Raw genomic sequence first — 17,552 nt, 5'->3', positions numbered from 1 at the left:
CCACTGGTTTCTTCCAAAAGTGTAGAATTGGTTTTCTGGTCAGTCTAAACAGCCTTTCCTAGTTTCCCTTCACCTCTTTTACGTTATGTAGGCAGACCTCCTTTTATCAGGCTTCACTTTATTGCACTTTGCACATATTGTTTTGTTTGTTTGTTTACAAATTGAAAATTTGTGCAAACCTACATCTAACCAGTTTATTGGCACCATTTCTCCAAAAAAGCAAGTTATCCAGAAGTTCTAGCTGAGATAATTGATAAAGGTGGCTACACTAAACAGTGGATTTTCAATGTAGAAGAAACAACATTCTATTGGAAGAAAATGCCATCTAGGGCTTCCATAGCTACAGAGAATGCTTTACTTTAAAGCTTCAAAGGACAGGCTGACTCTCTTGTTAGGGGTTAATACAGCTGGTAACCTTAAATTGAAGCCAATACTCATTTAGCATTTCAGAAATCCTGGGCCCTTAAGAATTCTACAAAATCTACTCTGCCTGTGCTCTATAAATGGAACAACAAAGCTTGGATGACAGCACATCTGTTTGCAGGATCATTTACTGAATATTTTAAGCCCACTGTTGAGATCTACTTTTCAGAAAAAAATGATTTTTTTTTTTCAAAATATCACTGCTCATTGAAAATGTATCTAGTGGCTCAATAGCTCTGATGGAGATATACAATGAGATTAATGTTGTTTTCATGCTGGCTAACATAACATCTATTCTGTAGCCCATGGATCAAGGAGTAATTTCAACTTTCAGATCTTATTAAATAAATATATTTTGCAAAATGATAGCTGTCATTGATTATGAATTTTTCTGATGGATCTGGACAAAATAAGAACCTTCTTGAAAGGATTCACCATTCTAGATGCCATTAAGAACATTTGTGATTCATGGGAGGAGGTTAAAATATCAATATTAACATGAGTTTGGAAGGAGTCAATTGCAGCTTTCACAGTTGACTTTGAAGGGTTCAGAACTTCAGTGGAAGAAGTAAGTTTAGATGTGGCAGAAATAGCAAGAATAGAATTAGAAGTAGAGCCTGAAAATATGACTGAATTGCTATAATTTCATGATAAAACTTGAACATATGAGAAGTTTCTTCTTGTGAATGAGCCAAGATAGTGGATTCTAGAGATGGAATCTACTTCTGGTGAAGATGCTGTGGACATTGTTGAAATAACAAAGGACTTAGAATATTCCATATCTCGGTTAATAAAACAGTGGAAGGGTTGGAGAATGTTGACCCCAATTTTGAAAGAAGTTCTACTATGGTTAAGATGCTATCAAACAGCGTCACATGCTATAGAGAAATCTTTTATGAAAGCAAGAGTCAATTGATGTGATAGACTTCATTGCTGTCTTATTGTAAGAAATTGCCAAAGCCACTCCAGCCTTCAGCAACCACCACCCTGATCATCAGCAGCCATCAACATTGAGGCAAGACCCTCCACCAGCAAAAAGATTATAACTCACTGAAGGCTCAGATGATAGTATTTTTTTTAAGCAATGAACTATTTTTAATTAAAGTATATTTACTTCACCTTTTTAGACATATGCTGTTGCAAACGTAATGGTGCAACTTACCGTTGCATATGTTGCTGTACACTGTACTAGACTGTAGCACAGTGTAAACATAACCTTTATTATGTACTGGGAAACCCAAAAAATTGTGTGACTCATTTTATTGTGAATTTTGCTTCATTTTGGTTGTCTAGAACCAAACTCACAAGTTCTCAGATGCATGCCTGTGCAATTTTATTAATTTTATTTTGCTACTGTAACAAATGATCAAAGACATAAGTGGCTTAAGAGGACACAAATATATTATCTTTTTTTTTTTTTTTTTTTTTTTGAGACGGAGTTTTGCTCTGTGCCCCAGGCTGCAGTGCAGTGGCGCGATCTCGGCTCACTGCAAGCTCCGCCCCCCGGGTTCACGCCATTCTCCTGCCTCAGCCTCCCAAGTAGCTGGGACTACAGGCGCCCACCACCACGCCCGGCTAGTTTTTTGTATTTTTTTAGTAGAGACGGGGTTTCACGGTGTTAGCCAGGATGGTCTCGATCTCCTGACCTTGTGATCCGCCCGCCTCGGCCTCCCAAAGTGCTGGGATTACAGGCTTGAGCCACCGCGCCCGGCCACAAATATATTATCTTGTGGTGCTGGAGGTCGCAAGTCTAACACTGTTCTCACTGGGCTAAAATTAAGGAAGGGCTCTGATTCCTTCTAGAGGATCTGGGGAGAATCCATTTCCTTTGCTTTTCAACTTCTGAAGGCTGTCCCCACATCCCTTGGCTCATGGCCATTCCTCCATCTTCAGATCCAGCAAGGGAAGATTGTTGAGTTCTCCTGTCACATGACTCTGACCTTGTTTCTGCCCTCATGTCTTTTCTGGGCTTTCTTCTGCTTCTCTCTTCAACTTTTAAGAACCCTTGGGATTGTATTTGTCCCACTCAGGTAATTTGGATCATCTCCCTATTTTAAGGTCAGACGATTAGGAAACTTAGCTTCATCTGCAACCTTAACTCCCTTTGTCCCAAAACATAACGGGTTCTGGGAAATAGGATGTGGGTGCCTATTTGGGGTGCCATTATTCTGCCTCCCACAATGAGGTCATGCATTCCTGTCTTCCATTCATGTGGCTTCCTGAAGGATAAGGATTTCTAAAGCAAGTTCTGGTTTCTTGCATAGGAAGTGTTTCAGTGAGTGGCTTAAATTTGGGAAAAGGGAGGAGGTTATATACTATAGACATTTTAATCTGAGAGTGGGTGGGAGTCACATGTTGTAGGCAACATGAAAGATCTTTGATACTTGGTGTGTTCAGTCTCCTTTCTCCATGACTGCTAGTATATGGCTAGAGGGCAGGAAGTCTGGGAGGCAGCTGTGTACCTGTTCACACCATGGGTCTTGGGCATGCGAGCTTTCATGGGGAGAGGAATGGATGAGCTAGTTCCAGGGGCCAACCAAAAAGGAAAAGAGGATAGAGAATAACTTTGAGGGTTGTGCAGGACTCAGAAATAATTCCTAGTGAGTGGGTGAATAAAAGGGGTACTACATCCATGGTGTTTCCCCATATGACTCTACACAGTTAGTCAAACTTCCACATTTTGAAAGTGAGTAAAGTCCTATATTCTCTGTAAAACATCCTTTAGCATCCCAGCCAAAAGCAATCTTGCCCTTTCCCAGCAGCTGTCACAGTGAAACTCTTCCTATTTTTTTTTCCAGTTTCCCATTTCCCTTGCCCATTTTCATAATTTAGGGTACCATGTCACCTGATGTATCTAGTTAAACATTTGATCATATCATTTCTTTGTTTAGAAATCCATTATTCTTATTTCATTTCAAATCACATTCTCAACTTCCGACTGTGACATACAGGATTTTCCATGACCTGGTCCCCACCAAGTTCTCCAACCTTATTGCTAGCCATTGCTCTATGAACCAGTGCTGTTGGATGTTTTACCATCTCCAAGCATGTGAAACCTTTTTAAATTTTTACTACTATCAATCATCATCTGTTTTTTTTTGGTTTTTTGTTTTTGTTTTTGTAAAGATGGGGTTTCACTATGATGTTGCCCAGGCTGGCCTCTAACTCCAAGGGTCCTCCTGCTTTGGCCTCCCAAAGTGCTGGGATTACAGGCATGAGCCATGACACCTAGGCTACACTGTCAGTCTTAACTAAGCGCTTTCATTGTCTAGCATTGAGCCTAAGACAAAGTAGTAACCAGTGAATTATCTGAGTGCTTTTCTACAAAAATAATTGGTGAAATAGAGCCTAACAAACTTTGTCTTCCAAGTGATTTTCTTCACGATTATATCTCTGTCCTTTCACTTGGATGTAACCACTTATCCAATTGATAAAAACATAATGGCAACCATTCAAGTTCATCATTGCATTTAATCCTCTCAAGAGCCCTTGAGGCAGATATTACCATTCCCATTTCACAGAAGAAAAATGTTTGGTAATGTTTCCAAGATCACACAGCTAGTACTGTAGAGCCATGATTTAGATCCAAACTGAATATTTTCTACACATCTGTAAATAAATATTTACTGTTAGAAAATTTAATTGCTTCAGAACTGTTGGGTATAACACAAAAGGGAAAAGTACAACAGATTAGTTAAAAGCATTTGACTCCATATTCAACTAAAACATGCAGAAAAAATGTTTCAGTTGGTTGATTAATTCAGTAGTTTTAGTTGATTCAGAAACTGTGATATATTTGATCACCTTGGCTTTCTGGGCATTGATGTAGAGTATAGAATGGAAATAAACCTTCCCCAGAACTTTTCCACGTTCAAGCTTTCTAAGCCACTCACAAATGTGCACACTGAGGATGCATTAGGGAAATGTATGGGATTGTGCATTCAGGAGACTCTCAAGCTCTGTCCTCTTGTTCTCCATGTTTAAAAATGGAAGGAGTTCACATCGCGAAATATAAAAAATCATTTCATTTGAAAATAGGTTAAAAGTCACAAGAAGTTAAAAAAGAAATAGTGCAAAGAGTTCCCGTGCCCCCTTCAGCCAGTTTCTCCCAATAAATATCTTACATATCCATAGTACATTTTCAAAACCAGGAAATTCATACTGGCACAATACTATTAACTCAGGTATGGACCTGATTCACATTTAATGAGAAGTCAAACAGTAATGATTTTATGTCCTTATTTAAAAAGAAATATTCATTTGACTACTATGGAATCATATCTAATGAGGTACCCTGATATTTGTACTTAAAACTGCATTTAAATAAGGCAAAATGGGAACTTGAATTTAGATATGTGTGCGTGCATAGGTGCTTGTGTATGTCAGAGTTCATATTGGCAGCTGCTGGATAATAAAACCATGCCTTATTGACTGTAGGGCAGTGATTGATAAAAATGTGTCTTATTCACTTACTCAGTTTAGAAGAAACTGAGTTTAGCAGCACAGTGCCTCAGATGTAGTAAAAGTTTCATAATGTTGGTTGAAATAATTTATTATTATTATTATACTTTAAGTCCTGAGATATATGTGCAGAACGTGCAGGTTTGTTACATAGGTATACATGTGCCGTGGTGGTTTGCTGCACCCATCAACCTGTTATCTACAATAGGTATTTCTCCTAATGCTATCCCTCCCCTAAACCCCCACCCCCAGACAAGCGCCAATGTGTGATGTCCCCCTCCCTGTGTCCGTGTGTTCTCACTGTTCAACTCCCACTTGTGAGTGAGAACATGTGGTGTTTAGGTTTCAGTTCCTGTTTTAGTTTGCTGAGAATGATAGTTTCCAGCTTCATTCATGTCACTGCAAAGAACATGAATTCATCCTTTTTTTATGACTGCATAGTATTCTATGGCGTATATGTGCCACATTTTCTTTATCCAGTCTATCATTGAGGGTCTTTTGGGTTGGTTCCAAGTCTCTGCTATTGTGAACAGTGCTGCAATAAACATAAGTGTGCATGCAGAAAAAATGTTTTAGTTGGTTGATTAATTCAGTAGGTTTAGTTGATTCAAAAACTGTGATATATTTGATCACCTTGGCTTTCTGGGCATTGATATAGAGTATAGAATGGAAATAAACCTTCCCCAGAACTTTTCCACATTCAGGCTTTCCAAGCCACTCACAAATGTGCACACTGAGGATGCATTAGGGAAATGTATGGGATTGTGCATTCAGGAGACTCTCAAGCTCTGTCCTCTTGCATTTGTATTATCCAGCATAGTTTGGATTCTGATTTAAGGGTCTTCCTCCTGGGCCACTACATTCTACACGCTGCCTCACTGTGACATTACTCAACTACGATGTTGGATAACAACAAGTGGGATTTGGTTAGACCTTTCTTTAAATGCTTGAATTTTGACTTCAGTTTCAATTCAACAAATGTTTGAGTATTTATATCATATAAAACTTTATACTATGTTTTATAAGAAATATAGAGATGAATTATATATGATTCTGGATTTCAAAGAGCAAAATAATTCTGGTGAATTCAATAGATATGAACAAAATTAACCATTATGCCAGGCAAAATATATGCCAGGTATCTTATAGAAAGAATGGTTTGCTCCAACCAGGTGGACCAGTAAAGGAGAAAAATGAACATTCCTAGAGACACTTTAAGGTATTCAGAAGAAAAACAGAAGCAGTTTTTAAGAACGGCAAATTTATATGCCTGGAATTTAAGAATTGTGGTAGGAACAGAGTGAGAAAGAACTGCATATTGCATATGTGAAGGTCAGACATATTTTGATTTGATGGGCCGGGAATTGCAAACTGATAGTTTTAGACTGCCTGTAGAGAGTGGGAAAAAATAAAAGACCTTGAGCACAAGAACACTGAGATGAGACCTCTGCTTTGAGTGATTCCTTTGACCCTGGTGTGAATGGACAGACACTGGAGCAAAGTATGATGAGCATTGTACAAATTCGAAGTGTGTTCAAATAATCTGGGTCTTGGCTGCAAATAATTGTGGAGCCACATTTGGCCAGCTCTGAGGTGTATGTGGGTGTGTTTGGGGGAAGGAGAAAGAGTAAACAAATTATCGTAAAGTGATTGAATTTGTTCTCCATGTTTAAAAATGGAAGGAGTTCACATCGCGAAATGTAAAAAATCATTTCATTTGAAAATAGGTTAAAACTCACAAGAAGTTAAAAAAGAAATAGTGCAAAGAGTTTCCATGCGCCCTTCAGCCAGTTTCTCCCAATAAATATCTTACATATCCATAGTACATTTTCAAAACCAGGAAATTCATACTCGCGCAATACTATTAACTCAGGTATGGACCTGATTCACATTTAATCAGCTTTTACATGCATTTCAGTGGTGGCGGTATGTACATTCAGATAAACATCACCACAGTCGAGATACAGAATTGTTCTGTCATCACAAAGAACTTCACTTGTGTTGCTCCTTAATATTCACACATCCTTAACCCTAACCCTGGCAACCACTTAACTATTTTTCTTCACTGTAATTCTATCACTTTGAGAATGTCATACAAAAAAGAATCATGCCATATGTAACCCTTGAGATGGGCTTTTTGCATATAGCATAATGGCCTTCAGATCCGTCCAAGTTGTGTGCATTAATAGTTCATTCCTATTGTGAACTCTTGAAAAACGATAAGCCTGGGTAATGTCAGATCTAGTTTTGCCTGAAACAGTCAGCTGAAACTGAGTAAGAAACAGTAAGAAATAGACCCCTTGGAGAAGGGATGCAATCTGAGCTTACCATGGTCCCCACCACACCCTATAGTCTTCCACCTGGGCTACGTTTCAACTACTTGACCCTTGAAGCATTTTAATTTGCAGTTCTTGGCAGTGGCTAACATTTCTGAAATGGATATAAGATGATCAGTGTTTCATAGGTTACTGTATGTGATGGAGAAAAGAAATGGTATCCCTTTCTCAGGTAAGTTCAGAATACAAAGTCTCAAAGAGTAGGATGTGACATTATTATTAAAAAAAAAATGTAGCTGCCTGTACTCCCAGCTACTTGGGAGGCTGAGGCAGGAGAATGGCCTGAATCTGGGAGGCAGAGGTTGCAGTGAGCCAAGATTGCACCACTGCACTCCAGCCCAGTGACAGAATGAGACTACATCTCTCTCTCTCTCTCTCTCTCTCTCACACACACACACAAATGTAGCATGCCCTATTATGTTTATGCAATGTCTATAAATTTATTAGGCATGGATTACTTTTCAAGTGCTTTTGACTACAAAGGATTTTTGTACAGGTATGGGGTGGAGGTGTCAGCAGCTGAAGGGTGGGGCTGTCAGGAAGACAGAAGACTGTTGCCCTTTTCCATGTCCATCAGTGAAAAGGAGCAAAGCACAGTGAGAACTGAAGGTCAGGACCTCAGCATCTCTCCACAATTTTGTTACCATCATAACCTGGGATGTGTGTGTGTTGTTTGGTTAGTAGCTGTTTTCCTTTTCTACTTTCTTCCTCACCCTGGCCTTTATCACTTTCAAAATCAGCACGTTGTCCTTCATGGCAATTGTTAACCAAACAGTGGCTGCTTGGGAACCCTGAAATCATGGCTTTTGAAAGCATTCCTAGGCCAGTGCAGAATCACACTCAGTGTTTCCAGTGGTACGTGATCTACTGTAAGGGAAGACAAATATAAAATATGTCACATGTACAAAGAAGTTTGTAAAACGATGTATGCACACATATATGCAGTTTAAAGAAAGTTGATAAGGTAAAACATCTGTGTACCTACTGCCCCACTTACAAACTGAACATTTTTTGAAGTTCTTTCTCTACTTCTTTGTAATTGAATCCTTCCTGTTTTGTCCCCAGGAGTAATGGTAATACTGAATGTTGCATGTCACTCACTGTCAATTGTGGTTTTGCCATCTTTGTATCTATCTTTCAACAATGTATTCAATTTTGTCTGATTTTTGAAGGGTTTAGAAATCATAAAAAAGTCTTATTCTGAGACTTGCATTTATTTACTTAGTATCATTTTTGATGTTCATCTATGTAGTTCATTTACATTCTGTATAGTATATAGCTCTGTGAGTAAATTATCCATTCTATTTTAGATAGACCTTTGAATTGATTACATATTTGGCTATTTTCATTTTGTTTTTTGAGTTTTTTTGCCATTATCAAAAGTACTCTTGTAAACATCATTATACATATCATCTGGTGGACACGTGTAAGAATTTAGAGCAATAGCTCCCAGTGGGGTGCCTGGACAGCAGCATCTAAAAACTTTTCAGGAATGCAGTTTCTTGAGCCCCACTCCAAATCTGCGGAATCAGGAACTCTGGGGATGGGACTTAGCAATCTTGTTTAAATAAGGCCTCCAGGTGCTTCTCATACAGGCTCAAGTTTGAGATCTGTTGCTCTAGGATATATACCTAGGAGTAGGACTGCTAGGTTTTGGGATATACACTTTCTGCTTAATTAGTTAAGCTAACCATTTCCCAAGTGATTATTGAACTATCAGCATCAAATGAAAGTTATGATTTTGCATCTTAGAAAACTCTTGGCATTATCTGACTTCTTAATTTTGTCATTCTGCTGTGTTCTGAAGGGGTACTTTGGTGAGGTCTTAATTTGCCTTTTTTATTATAATACTAACACATTTCATATGTTTGGGGGCACTTGGATCCCTCCTTCTTTGCTCTATCTTTGCCTAATTTGTCTAATTTTCTTCTCTCCCTACATTTTTTGGGTTTTTTTGTAGAAGTATTTAATCTAGATACACATTCTTTGTACTTAAAATATCTTCTGGAAGTTTCTATTTTTTCATGCTTTTTGTTTTATCTTTTGATGAACATAATCTTTAATATCAAAATTACTCATTTTTTTTCCTGTGGTTGGTGCATTTCATGACATGTTTGAAGAATCCTTTCTTATGCCCAAAGTCATAAAAATATTCTTTAAATTTTTTTAAAATTCTACATTACATCTTTAAATCTACTCATGTTTTAATTTCATTTTTGTGTTCTGGGTAGTATCCAAATGACTTGGTATCATTTATTGAATATTCTGCCTTTTCTCAATGATCTGCAATTTCCACGAAGTCATAAATCAAGTTTACATACATAGATTGGCTTCTTCATTGGTCTCTTGTCTATTCCTGTACCAGTATCACACAAATATTTAGGTTTAGCACAGTTCTTCCCAATTTCCTTTTCTTCTTCAATAATGTCTTGGTAAGAAAACTTGGCTCTTTGCTCTTCCATCCAAGAAGTAGAATTCACTTTTTGTGTTCCACAAAAGCAGGACAAGACCAATATTGAAAGTAAGTCAGATGCAAACTTATTAACTTTCAAAATGAATACATTATAAAAAGAACAGCAGAATGAAACCAAGTTGATTAGGAGGAGTAAAAAAAGAACAAAAATCATGTGTAAAATCAACAGAAAAAACAAAATTAAAAGTTATCTTTTTGAAACACTTAGAGAACTGATTATTCTTTTCTCAGAGTTTTCAAAGGACAAAGAGAAAAGACACAAACAGGCATTGGAAGGGGAGATTATTCCGATGAAGCAGAGATTAAACATAACAGGATATTATGACCAATTTTAAACTTAAAATGTTGAAACTACATGAAACGAATAAAGCTTATACAACAACTTATCAGAGTTGCAAAAGAGACTTAAATAGTACTAAACCCATTAAATAATTGAATCCATAATTTGATGTCATCCCAGAAAGCTAAACCTAAGGCTCAGGCAACTTTAGAGGCAAGTTTTACCAAACATTAATGGATTAGGTAAATCTTATACAAACTTTTCATTTTTTTTTCTTCTGGCTATTACTATTTTTTGGACATGTCAATTGTCAATTTCATTATTGCTCCATGGAAGGCAATGTGTCTTTTTTACTCCTGTGCCTGCCTTTCAAACTTGCTTTTGATGATTGATTATTTTCAGTTTTACTCCGATATGCCAGAGAGAGAGAGAGAGAGAGGGAGAGGGAGAGGGGGAGAGAGAGAGAGGAGAGAGAGAATATGTGTGTGTTTCTTTAGTCATCCTATTTGGCATTCCTTAACTTTATGACTTCATGTCTTTTATAAATTTTGGAAGATTCTCATCCAGTATCACTTATAGATTTTCCTAGTCTCTCTTTCTCTTTCTGGATGTCAAATTTTTACATATAAAGTAAACCTTTCTCAGTCTGCCATACTTCTTCTTATTCTATTTCTAGTTTTACCATATCTATCTCTACTTGAAGTGTGGACATTTTCTACTAATACTCCAAATTATTAATTTAATTCCCTACTCTAAATCACAAATTCTCTCTTTTGCTTTATCTGTTCCTCTATTAAATTCATTTATTGAGCTCTTCATTTTGTTTATGAAGTTCTAGGTGTTCATTTGACTCTTCCAGATCTGTTCTCTGCTGCTATTGTTTTCACCAGTTTCCATGAACATATGGATTATAATTATTTTAAAATCTCTATCCTATAACTCTAATATCTAAATCACCCATTTATTCTGGTTATCTTTTTTCTTTTGATTTTTGGTCATTGTTTTTTCCTTCTGTCTATACCTGATTATTTTTGGTAGAACATTTTAAAGGGGGTGTGGACTATGTTATCTTCTACCAGAGAATATATAGAGTAGGCATTTAGGATATAGCAAGTCACTCTGATCCCATCACAGATGGAGATGATCCAAGGTAGGATTCCAGGCATCTTAAGGATTCATCTATTTCTAGTTTTACCCCATGCCTAGTATGTAGTCATTTAGGATTCTCAACAAAACTATGCAGTATTTACTAGGGCCCTTCTTTTTAAATAGTCCCTTACCTCTAATTTTGTCTCTCAACCCTGTGACATTTCCAGAAGACTTTAGCAGCTACTTTCTGCTTGGTCTCAACCTTCATCCTAAGCATGCATGGCTTAAGAATTAGTAACTGTTTTGAGGAGAAATGAATGTAGACTGTCTAGCTTGACTCTCTGCTATTCTTTTTTTAATCCTCTTTATTTTTGTCTTTTAAGTCCTAGCTGCTGCAGTTACCATGCATGCACTCCAATTTTTGCCTCCCCAGATTTTTATGATTGAAGCAAACTCTAGGTTAGTACTTTGTACTCTGTTGATTGCTGTGTCCTGCACAGTGAATTGACAAAAACAAGTGTATTCGTCCATTCTCTCGCTGACATGAAGACATACCTGAGACTGGGTGATTTATGAAGACAAGAGGTTTAATGAACTCACACCTCTGCAGACTTAACAGGAAGCATGACTGGGAGGCCTTAGGAAACTTACAATCATGCTGGAAGGCAAAGGGGAAGCAACATGTCTTACCATGGTGGGGCTGGAGAGACACAGCAAGGAAGAGAAAAGTGCCACACAATTTCTCACAACCAGATCTCATGAGAACTCATTGTCATGAGAACAGCAAGTGGGAGGTTCACCCGCATGATTTAATCACCTCCTACCAGGCCCCTCCCCTGACACGTGGGGATCACAATTGGACATGAGATTTGGGTGGGGACACAGAGCCAAACCATATCAACAAGGAAACAAACAAATAGGAATGAAACCAACCCCGAAAGAGATGAAGCAATAGCAAACTAAGGGAGTGTATTTGTTTTTGATCCTGTCTCCTTAGGTCCTAAAAGCCTTGATTATTCTCAGATATCTTCAAATTGTTGGTTTGTGTATATTAAGCAGTTTTCACAGCTTTTTTTTTTTTTTTAAAGGAATATTGAGAAAAATTTTCTCCATACTGAAAAGCTGAAGTTTATCTTGTACTTAACATGCCAGCTTAACAACAATAGTATCGGAATTATTTAAATCAAACCATACCTCTTCCAATTTGTAGGCTTTTGCTTTTCCCTATTTAAATTCTGGACAGTCTCATTACAAATTATACTTCACTTTTGTAAGTCAATGTTTATTTACACTGGCATACACATTTACCATTGTTTTTCAGCACCATAAATTTTTGCATTTTGCCTTTATATTTGGGGCAGTTGTCCTTCTATTTCAAGTATATCTTTGATATTTAAGTTCATGTGGGTCTTCTGGTGAGAAACACTCCTAGCTCATGTTTTTCTGAAAATGTCTCTGCTTCACTCTCCTTTACAGATAATTTGTGACATACAGGATTCTAAATTGAAAGACTGAAAAAATATATATGTTAAATTATTCTGCTGTCGTCTTGCTTTCCCTGTTGCCTTGAGGAATAAAGTCACTCAAATTACTTTTCCTTTGTAGTTGAACTATTTTTTCTCTAGCTGCTTTTAAGTGTTCCTCTTTTCCCCAGTTGTTTTTTCAGTTCTACTATGATAGTTTTATATATAGATCATTCTTAATTTATCCTGACAAGGAATTTTTGGGGGAAGGTGGTTTCCTATATTAATCTTTCAGCATTTCTGGAAAATCCTCAGGCATTTTTTCTTTATATATTGCTTCTTCTCCATTCTCTGTTTAACCCCTCTCTCTATGCCAGACACCTATCAGACCTTCTCATTTCTACCTTCCATGTATCTTAACCTCACTTGTATATCTATAACCTTGTTTCTATCGTCTGTGTCCTCAATTTCTTTGGAATTATCTCTCAGTTCACTAATTTTCTGTTCAGCTCCTTTTAATCTGTTAGTGTACCCATTGTGTTTACATTGTATTTTCTCTCCTTTATACCATTCCTCACCAATATCTCAGATCACATAGTCCATCCTTAAATTAATTTCCTTGCCTTCTCTACTTTCATTAGACTTGATTAGCAGAACCTCAGGTAAGCTTGGTTCCCCCCCCCCCCAAAAAAAAACCAAAAAATCCCCAAAAAAACGTATTTCGTGCATCCTGACAATTCCATTACACTTCTATTACACTTCTATAATCCACTCTCCTTTTTACTCTTCTAGACTATTCACTCTTTAGACTATTTCATAATTTCTCTTCTGCCTTGAACTTTTAATAGTTCTTTTGCTTATCCTCACTCTCACAGAATGACCATGATTGGCATAAGTGCCCCTCTACTGCTACCCTCTACCAACATCTAAGTGCCCCTCTACTGCTATCCCCCTACCGACATCTGTGCCTGTGTCATCTGCTTTTCCTTCTGTAGCTATGGATGACCTGAATTATTGCTAAGACCAACCCTCCATTTTACAGTGGATTCCACCCTTAACACTGATTCAAAAGTAGTGCTCCAACTGTTATTTCCCGTCTCCTGCCTCATAATTTTATTTCTCTCTCTCTCCTCATGTATTGCTACAGTCCCTTCCAGCTATCACCCTATTTCTCTACTCTTCATTGTAATAAACCCTTTCAAAGAGTTATGTCTCCTGTCTACAATTTTCCCCATTCTCTTAAACTCACTCTTGTCTAATATTTGCCTCAGCATTTTACTAAACTGCTCATTTCAAGTCACCAATGACCATATCTCAGTATCTTACTTGTAAATATATTGTGTCCATCCTCTTTAAAATACTTTATCTATTTTCAAGAACACAGCCATCTCCTAATGTATATCTTTGTCTCTGGCATATCCTCAGGCTCTTTTTCTGACCCCGTGTCTTTTCAAACTCCAAATTTGGACTTTTGTCGAAATCAATTCTGGGCTATTTCTTTCTAGTTGCTTTCTTGCTAAGATTATCCAGTCTGATATCTTTAAATGCCATCTGGAGTCTGATAATCCACAAATTTATGTATCTAACCATAACCTCTACCCTGAATTCCAAACCATGTATCTAAGGTTTACTCTGTGTCTCCACATGGACATCTAATTGGCACCTCTTACTCCCCTCCCCAAACCTGCTCTTCCTACAGACTTTGTCTCAATGCATGGACAAATCCATTCATCCAAGTTTTTCAAGCTCTTAATCTTGGAATCATTCTCAATCATTTCCTTTTTATCTTCTCATCTAAACTGTTTGCAACTCCTCTGTCCCTAGTTTCTAACTAGTCAAAACATGGTCACTTCCCACTAATTCCACTGCCATCACCTTAATTCTAGGACACAATTAACTCTAACCTGGTCTTTTCAATCGTGAAATACATGTTGTCTCTTCATGATTTGTTCTCATTATGCAACCACAGTGATTCTTCTTAAATATGAGTCAAATTATGTTATTCTGCTTCCTGCCCTCTTGCCAGCCTAACAAATCCCTTAGAATAAAAGGCAAGGACCTTACAGCCATCAACCAGGCCCCTTGTGGCAAACTCCTATTCCTTCCACACTTCTCTTTCCAATCTTCTTGCTCACTTTGTTTCAGACACAAGGAGTCCATGCTGCCTTTTTTAAAAAACACAAACACACACATACACACACACACTGGAGGATTACACTCATGCCTGTAATCCTAACACTTTGGGAGGTCAGGGTGGGAGGATAAGTTGAGGTCAGGAGTTCGAAATCAGCCTGGCCAACATAGTGAAACCCAGTCTCTACTAAAAATATGAAAAAAAAAAAAAATTGGCCAAGCATGGTGGTGGGCACCTTTAATTGCAGCTACTTTGGAGGCTGAGGCAGGAGAATCACTGGAACCTGGGAGGTGGAGATTGCAGTGAGTGAGCTGAGGTCATGCTTCTGCACTCCAGCCTGGGTGACAGAGCGAGACTCCATCTCAAAACTAAAAAATAAAATAAACAAAACACAAGAAGGCATACTCCCAATTTTGGGCCTTTGCGTTTGCTATTTCTTCTGCCTGGAAACATTATTCACCTAGATACCCACACCTCCTCCAAGGTCTTTGCTCACTTATTGCCCTCTCAGTGATGTCTTCCCTAATTACCTTACTTGTAATTGCAAACCCAGCCCCACTGCCTGATATTCCTTCCCTTCCTTTTCTTTGTTTTGTTTTCTCATGGTGGATCTTTTACCGCCTGATATATATACATAGTTTATTTTTCTATCTCATCTTCAACCCTCATATACAATGTAAGCTACATAAAGGCTGCTTTTAGTTTGTTTTTGTTTATTCTTGTGTCTAAGTCAATGTAGGTGTTTAACAAATCAGTACTGAAGAAAAAATGAGTAATAAATTTATCCAGGAAATAAAGTAGTGACAGGAAGATGAGTTTAGTGTGTATGGTCCAGGGATAGAACATTATAAGTGAAGAAATAGTCAAGCAGTTGAGAAAATAGCTTTCTAAATTAGAGAAAGGTGTATGTTCAAAAGCAAAGTCCTGAACATCGTTTTATATCTTAGGGTTTGCAAATGGTGCAGTGTGATTAGGAACCTAGAATGTATGGTGCAGTTGGATTATTATGTACAACCAAGTCTGAGCCAGTTAATGAAAAGTCTTAACTGTTAAATTATGAGGTCTGGATGTCTTAATGTTGGCTAGGGAAAAATGGAATATTTTAATCAGTTCAATGCACATGATAACACCTAGTCGTGTTTTGTTGTTGTTTTGCTTTGGTATAATGATATGTAAGACATGTTTTTCCTGCTTTAACAAAAAAAGGCAGTTACAACTTCTTGAGAAGGGGCTTGATCTGTTACCTTAGAAATGAATGTGTACCTGGTCAAATTACAATTTTTTAAAAATTTAACCCTGGAGTTTTTTTGAACAGAATTAACACAGCTTTGTTTCACCTTTACCCAATATGTTTATACTAAAATAATCTTACTTATGTGATTTCTCCCTCTAAATTATGCCCTGTACAATAGGATGATTTTTCATAAATACTGTATGATTATTTAAAGATATACTGTTTCAAATATCTAGATTTTATCTTTATTATGACAAATGATTTGATGTACAAAATATTCTGAAAGAGTATCTGTGTCTGTTTGCTGCCCTTTCTTATTTTCTTGCCTGAAGGACCACTCCCGTGGTTTTTAAAAGAAATTTAGAACCTTCTTCAGTACTTTTCAGATGAACCAGCTTCTAACCCTCTTAAGTATTCGTACAGAATCATTAGATTTTGAATTAGCAGTACCTTACACCAGAAGAAATCAACTAGCCCTTCCTTGGACTTCCTGGGATGTTGTTCTTGTTTCAGTTTTAACCCAGGAGTTTAGTAAGGTTGGAGAGTTTGGGTCGGTGGGAAGGAAGGTGGATGTTGGGTCCATCTATTCTTTTTCTTATATTTGTTTTGTGGTGTAGGAATGGGAAACATAACAGAAAGTAGATTTTTCACTAGCTGAAACTTAATTTATATGATGGCAAATATAGAGAACATATAGCGTTCTCTTATGATTTTCTACCACAAAAGAACACTTAATTTTATTATTACATACTTAATGTACTTATGTCATCTTAGGTGACTACAAAACAGAAGAGCAATTTAAGATTACCTGGTTACTTTGACCAATTTTGGGTCAAAGTTCTATGCTATATAATGGCCATGTTGGCTAGATTCCCAAATGTCTGTGGCATGCCTAGCTATTTACAAAATAGAAGTATAAAACAACCCATGATTTTGTGTGAACAACCATAATGAAATATATTTATTCAAATGAGGCTCTTGATTTCATTTTTCAGTTTTTTAAAACACTACTTTCATGGACAGTGTGTAAGCCATAAGATGCACACTCTAATCTCTATAATCATACTTTGCTTTGTTTCAATAAAAGCAGTGTTTTTGAGAATTATTCAGAGACTCGGCTTCTTGTGATTTGGCTGTTTCCTAATCTCAGATTCACTCTTGAAGGACAAAAGGACAGAATCTTAAGATAATTTCAAATGAGATCCCAGAGTATTTAGGGGAACAGCCCTGTCATTCATTGAACTTGGTATCTGAAGTTAACTACTTTTTAGTAGAGGCATTCTCTTGAATGTTTAGAAGATAGTTAATGGCTTGGTTGATTACTTAATTGGTTACAGACCACTTCATCACCACTTCATCATGAAACCTGATAGACATAACCTGATTTGTTCTTTTAAAATTTTTGTGACATGAGATAACATCCTTCTCGTTAAAGAAACAATACATAGAGGATTTGTTAGATTTGTTCAAGTGTCTATGGCAATGCTAGCTAAGTTCTTCAGTCACAGCTAGCTTGGAGCCACAGACTCTTGAAGGTATTTTGATCTTTAGGGTTTTCCTCAGAAAAAAAATAATCTTTTCAGAGTCACTTTCTCCTATCTGAGATTTAGCATGTATATATTTTCATAAAAACTATTGCAGATAAATTTTAGAATAGAA

The 17,552-nt window shown here is 37.1% G+C and overlaps 1 protein-coding gene across 3 annotated transcripts in view; it reads left to right on the top strand.

Annotated features, from left to right (window-relative positions):
• Nucleotides 1-17,552, top strand: part of MCTP2 (multiple C2 and transmembrane domain containing 2) — a 264,097-nt gene that overhangs the window by 189,974 nt on the left and 56,571 nt on the right. The window lies entirely within an intron of this gene.

The sequence above is a fragment of the Papio anubis genome, chromosome 7, assembly GCF_008728515.1.
Source record: "Papio anubis isolate 15944 chromosome 7, Panubis1.0, whole genome shotgun sequence".
NCBI classification, from domain to species: domain Eukaryota; kingdom Metazoa; phylum Chordata; class Mammalia; order Primates; family Cercopithecidae; genus Papio; species Papio anubis.
This window is presented reverse-complemented; position numbering and strand designations above follow the sequence as displayed.